This window comes from Cryptomeria japonica, chromosome 6 (genome assembly GCF_030272615.1).
Source record: "Cryptomeria japonica chromosome 6, Sugi_1.0, whole genome shotgun sequence".
In the NCBI taxonomy this organism is placed as follows: Eukaryota; Viridiplantae; Streptophyta; class Pinopsida; order Cupressales; family Cupressaceae; genus Cryptomeria; species Cryptomeria japonica.
This window is the reverse complement of record NC_081410.1, coordinates 264,775,185-264,782,751: the sequence shown is the minus strand read 5'-3', so window position 1 is coordinate 264,782,751 and position 7,567 is coordinate 264,775,185. Positions and strand designations below refer to the sequence as shown.

At 36.4% G+C, this 7,567-nt stretch overlaps 1 pseudogene; it reads right to left on the bottom strand.

The window, feature by feature from the left end:
• Window positions 1-2,313: 2,313 nt before the first annotated feature.
• Window positions 2,314-7,202, bottom strand: LOC131062583 (WD repeat-containing protein WDS homolog; annotated as a pseudogene).
• Between the last annotated feature and the right edge of the window lie 365 nt (window positions 7,203-7,567).

Here is a 7,567-nt window from a genome sequence, read left to right as displayed (position 1 = left end):
CTTATGTCCAATCCTCCTTCCTTTTACCACACATCTTTCATACCTTCTTAATCTGCTGCCAATTCTCTCTTAACTTCCTTGGCGCACCCCGTTTCACTATCCTTGCACTTTTATGCCTCTTTTCAATCTGCTCCTCTAATTTGCCAATCAATTCCAAAATGCCACAAGACGAAGAATTTCCCCTTAGCCACCCCTTTGTCATCGCTTGTTTTGCATTTTATTTCTTTTAAATCTGCAAAGTAAAGTGTATTCTTCTTTCAAAATCTAGGCCACTCACTCCTCTCTATTTTCTTTATAGCGTCGTCCACTATTCCTTCTTCAGTGCATCATCTCTTTTTGCATTCTTCTTTATATTATGCAATTTAAAACTTCCATTTCCATGTGCAGTTCGTCCCTTTCTCTTCCTATGCTCCCTTTCTTCTCATTCATCATCAGACTTAAATCTGTCATCAGCCTTTTGTCTTCATACCATGCGCCTCTTTTATGTTGTTCAAAAATATGCATTTTCTTTAACTTCCACATCCTTAGCACACTCATCCTTGTTCCTTGCACCCAGAGAGCTAACTCCTATGCATCGCTCCTCCATTCCATTACATGATGTCTTTTATGACTACACGGCCGCCTCCTACTCACGTTTTTGGCATTTATTTCTTTTTATTAGATCTGCCATACATGTCCCTTTGTATGCATTAAGACTTTTCGTCTTCTTATGAAAATAAAAGACCTTACACCTCCCATTGAAAGTAAAGAAATCAATTTGTCCAGGTTCATGAACCATCGACCCAAAGAATGAGATCGATTCCCTTCATGTTCAATGATGCTTCAACTCAAGTCTTCCCTCATTATTGTTAACTCCACCACATTGGCAAATATGAGAGTTTGCTTTAACCATTTATACTAGAAATAAACCAGTGATCATTCATTTATTCCATTGCCTCTGGACCTAGTTGTACTTCATTCCATCGACAATTGGAACTAAATCGAAATAAAAGAATTCAAACTCAAACATTTTTTTGATGTCGATTGTCATTCACCCTTGATGCTCCTAGATCAAATAATTACATATCAAGGTTAAAAGATATAAAATCAAAATTAAAATGTTTTAGATTAAAATAGGCAACAAAACAAGGGTGTTGGCCCTGTATACAAATAGCCCATGGGCAGCAAAAAGAAGGCAGCAAAACAAGGGAGTTGACCCTATACAAGCTTAAGTCGAACAGGTCAGAGGACCACTGTCAAAGGCCTACCAAACCAATAACAGCACAATAGCAGAAAGCTATGAGCCTAACTCAAGAGTGGGGAGAATCACCCCCAACCCGACACAAAGATTGTGACAGGGAAGACTTACCTTTACACCTACGAAAAATAGTCCAGGCAATACTATTGTTAGGGACATCATTACGAGGAAGATCAAGCAGGGAAACCCCCTTAAAGAAATCGTCCACACCTAGAGAAGACTGTAGCTACATAACAGCCCCTAGAGTAAACTCACTGGGAGTAGACAGTTGCTGCAGAACAAGAGCAACAAGCAAAGAAACCGCAAGGCCAAAGGGGGTCCAACCAGGAGCATCTAGGGAGCCAACAAAGGCCACAACAGCAGTAAGAGGCACAACCACATCCCAGGAGGAGTCCACATTAGCACCTAAAGAATCATCAGAATCCGGAGCCTTGACGGTCAAGTGATCAGCACTAGCATCTTCCCACCAAGTAGCAGCACAAATTAAAATGTTAAAAATGGACTACATAACAATTTAAAAATACAAAATGCAACAAGAAAATCTACCATATTCTGCCACCTTCACTACCAAAGAGTGGAAAATTCATAAATTAATACAAAACAAAATGACTTATACAACTCTTGTTGATGAAAAGGGCATAATTACTTTCAAACTCACATTATTCGTGTTGATATGACCTTCGTCGTTGATGCTCCTACATCAAATAATTACATATCAAGGTTAAAAGATATAAAATCAAAATTAAAATGTTAAAAAAGAACTACAGAACAATTTAAAAATACAAAATGCAACAAAAAAATCTACCATATTCTACCACCTTCACTACCAAAGAGTAGAAAATTCAGAAAGTAATACCAAACAAAATGACTTATACAACTCTTGTTGCTGAAAAAGGTATAATTACTTTCGAACTCACAATATTCATGTTGATGTGACCTTCAAAGCAGCTAGAATTCCATTTCTTTGGCAGGAAAACGGCACTATCACATTATTGTAACTAGTTGAATCTAAGCTTAATTGATATGAGGGAGCACAAACTTTGACAAAGCGTACCACAACTTCAAATGCCATCAAATACAAAACTTATGGAGATAACCACAAGAAAGCGTGTTATTCATTTGTTTTGTCAACTTAACAGACATCCTTGTATGCTCAGGAAATGAAGATGTATGCTAGGACATATCCATCTTACACATGGAGTGGTATCCCAAAGAATTTGACATATCATTCTCACAAGTACGTGTCAATCTCAAAACATAATTTTAAAGAATATAAGGATCAACACCCTTCTTTGAAGCATATTAGATAATATAAACATGAATTCATTCTAGATTTTTATTGTTAGGAGTTGCATAAAATCGCCAACCATCAATGTCTTCCAACCATCTTGTCCATCCAGCCACCTGCACCAAAAGTCAAAGTTGATGTGGGATTTAGAATGCTCCTCTAGACATTAAAAACAGAAAAATCTTAATGTAAAGCAATTCCTTTGAAGCTTATTTCAGACTAGCAGTCTTTAGCATGGTGAACCTAGAAAACTTGACAAATTGAACATTTGGGCAATTAATCTCATGTTTCTGGATAGTTTCTAGTTATTTTAGGGGCAATCTCTTCTCACATTTTATCCTATTCCAAGTTCAAAGGCCTATATAATGCTTAGAAGCATTTAACTTCTTTACATAGTACATTTTCATGTCACATGGATTGAGACTCCAAACTTGTCAGTAATTCTCATGACCTCAAGAAATAGTCTGTTTAAATGTTTGTAAAAATTGAAGTGTTAAAGAACTACAATGTAAATACCTGAGTCCAAAAAAAAACCTCACTGATTCCTGTGACAAGATGGTAGACTCATTTTAGCAGGAAACAATAAAATAGCAAAATCCAAATGAAAAAAGTTTCAAGGAACTCACACATATGCTAAAATGCTTTTTTCACATAAATGCTTAATGAACATTCTGTTTTTATGGGGATGAAGAATTGTTTTCCCTGCATCCACAAGAAGTCTGGTAGATCATAGTTTTCAATGACGGTTAAGTGAAAAACAAGCTGCCCTTATAAACACTGGAAAATACCACAAGGACTAAAGCTTATTATGCAACATCAAAACTAAATGAATTTGGAACCAGTCACAAGAACAAAAGGAATCTTCTACAGATTCCAAGTAAATGATAACAGGAAACTCTGAGCTTTGGAATTACCCAATAAAGAGAATTAAATTCTTTGAACATCTCTCTAAATGTTTGTAAATATCAAAGCATGAAAGCCAAAGATGCAGATACACTAGTTTACAGAAATCTCATTAAATCTTGAGTAATGTTTATGACTCATCTTGAGTTTGATACCAAGGAGAGCAAATATACAGAACAAAAGTTTCACAGCACCCACTCATCATGACTCAAGACGAAAACAAGTACTTAATCAACCTTTTTTCCGCACACCAGCACTCAATCATCACTGAACATTCTGGTATTTATGGAAGTGAATAAGTGTTTTTGCCTGCATCTGCAAGAAGCCCGTTTGATTATAGATTTCAATCATGGGAACAAGAAAATGGAACTGCAGTCTGAGCAAACATACAAACAACAGGCATTACCACAAAGACTATAGCTTATAGTTAACATCCTGAAAAGTTTCAACCAAGATGAGTAATGTCCTAATGTTCTATAATAACAAATTATACTTTAAAATATCATAAATCACACAGCAGTTGAAACTTCAAATTATGAAGCATAAAAACAAATACACGGATAATTACACCTTCAAATCAGCTTTTCATTCCTCCAAAAAACTTACAAAGAAACCTATACAAACTGTTCACCACAGCTGCATGGTAATTTATCACTGTATATAATTCTTCTATTTTGCACCTATCTTTATACTATTAAGCAAAAATCTAACCTTCAAGAAGCTCCTTATCTCTTGCAAGAGATGACTTGGAAGACAAGTTTAAATTATTAATGCACATCTACATTTATTATACTTGATTATTTAAATAAAAGACACTTTTCACTAAAGATAAATGCAAAATGGAATAACTTGAACTACTTCCAACACGTTCACACTATCTGTGCAGAAATTCCTATCCGAGCTTAAAGCTCAACACATGCAACAACAAATCCAAAGGACTTGATTGATACTGTTGCAATAAATTCACGAACTAGTTTATTTAACATTTGTGGATGCACCCTCAAATGGTAACAATGTTTCACATTATCATGTTGAATTTGGAAACACAATCTTTGTGCCACAAGATTTCCTGTGTTCAGAAACCACTCAGGCCCACTTTTCAGATTGAGAGAGCTTTAAATTTTGTACCATTTCTCTCATGAAGAAATAGCCCGGACACAAAACAATAATTCTAACTTTTCAGTATCCCCTGCATGAAGAAATTACTAATCTTAAGTCATTTATTTAACAAACCAATGTGCAAAAGAGCCCTATATGAGCCTTATGACCTGAGATACTTATGTCAACAAGGAAAGGCTTCCCCTATTGCAAGGTGTGCGCCCTTGGTCTCCTTGTGTTGTGCAGCGCAACGCTCGGGTTTGTGACATGGCTTAACCGCCTCCTGTGGATTTTGTAACAAGTGGTATTAGAGCTTGGTCACAGGTTCAAACCCCTCGCTTGCACTGGGGGGGATTGTTGCAAGGTGTGCGCCCTTGATTTCCTTTGCTGTGCAGCGCAGTGCTTGGGTTTGTGACATGGCTTAACCGCCTCTTGTGGATTTTGTAACATCCCCAACCTCTCTAGGCATACAAGCACACTATTTTGCAAGGGTGGTAACAAACTTAAATTGTCCTTTTTTAAAATATACAGCAAGTTCCAGCCATCTAGCTGAGCCTTCGTAGCCAGACATTTTAGAAACATGTGACCTGACGATTAGAATTCATCTTTTCAAGGGATTTTCTATGCACATTTTGGGAATGATCTAACGACTCTTCTGTGCATCTTAAGGAAGAGCAGATTTGCTTCTTAAACAATAGTTTCAGGAACTTCCAAACAATTGGTAATTTGTATACAATGCCCTAAATATAATAAACAGAGCAATGAAAGTTTGCTTCTGAACTCAATCTCAGGGGTACTGCCAATACTTATAGTCCTTGAATATGCTAACCTTTAGTTCACAAGAAAATTATTCTTGGATGAAGAGTCTATCTGATTATTGGCATTCAGCAAATTCTTGCCAGAAATAGCATTGCCAAACAGACCTGAGAAGAACTCGGCTCAGTTAATTTCCTTATTTTTTCAAGGGCTCTTTTGAAATCAAGATTTTCCCCTTCCATAATCCTTGACTGCTAACTATTTGGCCAGAGGAGAGAATTGTTCAAGCAACTCCTGATAAAAGAGCAGACTTCTTTAGATGTGCTTGTAAGAAGCAATTTAGCAAGTTTTGTAATTAATTATGGGTCGTTTTAATGGCAAGGAAGCACCCCCAATACTTTGCATTGTGGTCAATGAAATTGTTTTCCCCAAATTAAAGAAACAACAGGGGCATACCAAATAACCTAGTGAGTACTCCATGAATAAAAACACCTAGGCTCTATCACATAAATGCCAAGAGTGTGTTCTGCTCTCACCTTAGCATAATTGATTTTGGATGTCTCCTGGCTATCTCTCAATCAAGCAGTTGAAGACACGATTTTAAAATTTAAATCATAACAAAATATGAATACAATATTGTAATATTTCATATTGCAACAAAATCATGATGGCACATGCACGTCACATTTTTTGAAGGCAAATTATTTTTGTGAAGAGCGATGCTAAGTTGATTATGCCCTGAAATGTAATCAGCATAATTAACAGGCTTGGTCTTTGAAAGAATGAAAACAAATAAAAGATCATTATTTAATATTTACACATGCACCAAAGAAAATAGTCATTATTAAAATGATTAAAAACTGCTCGACAGCGGTCGTTAACCTCTTGTTTACTTCTATGGCCTTCCATTTGCAAGGTGAACTACTCCATTACTAGAGTCGGTACTCTTACTCTTCAAAATGTTTTTGTCCACTCCCCATATGCATACATTGTAATCATCACTGGTAGATGCAAACATGTGTGGGTTCACAGGATTCCATCTCACACAGTTTACAGTACCTGAGTGACCAGGCAAAACTGCTAAAAGCTACCCATTACCTCGATGCCATATGTAGACCAGGAAATCAGAATCAGAAAATTTGATTAACCATGAGAACACTCTTCAAAAATAACAGGAAGAAAGCCATGTGTGGTAGAGCTTTACTAATTGATGACAAGGGAACTTCCGTTCAGAAAGGACAAAACTTAATGACAAATAAATACTTTTTACAATAAAAAAATTTAATACAATTCAATATAAAACAGTTTGCAAGAAAATTGACAAACCTGTGAGTCTTCACTACCACTGGCAACAAAGACATAATCAGATCCACCAATGCAGGACCTTATAACATAGCGACCTTGCTTGTGGCCTTCATACTTCAATAAAAGCTTTGAATTAGCTTTAATATACCATTGGTGTATCTATTGATTCGCTATGTTTACAAGAAGAAACCTACTGTCCTTTGAAACACATAAAGAAGTTATTGATTTGTCCTCTTCAATTAGTCTCTCAGTTTTGGTATCTAAATTGTACATCGTAATCTCCTTCTACCCACAGCAGCTGATTATTTCTTTTCCATACCATGTGACAGTCAAATCAGAAATTTTTGGCATTTGTTGTCCTTTCCATATATCCAACTCATTTCCTTCTAGATCCAATATATAGATGCATTTATCAACACCGCCACAGATTACACGTGTACCATTTGGAACGACCCACAGGAAGTGAAACCACTGCTGGCTTTATCATGTCCACTTGCAATCTCCAGTATCAACATTTCAAAGCTTGACAAACTCCTGAATACCACAAGTAAGCGACAGTTTGTCATCAGGGCTCCAAGCAACAAATGAAACTGGTTTACAGTGTTTAGCTACCATTCTCGGCTACCTGGATCAATAATAATTAGTTGTTGGTTACTTTAAAATATGTTAGAAGAAAATAAATATATAAAGAGCCAATAACATACGTACCACTAACTAAAGTGAAAAGTAATTAGAGTCTAAAAAATAAACCTACTCCTGGATTGAATCAGAGCTGGGATGTCTGACAAAGTGGCAACAAAAAGATATATATTCTTTTTCTTCCCTACTTATGTAATGTCCCCTTCTCAATGATGTGCTTTCAGTGGTCCATTGGCCTATTCTAGAGACCCGTAGGCTATGTGGAATGAAGAATTAGGGTTTCAAATGTTGGTGAAGCGAGAACTTAATATTTTTGGTAAGTTAGGGGTTGGCTGCTTGGA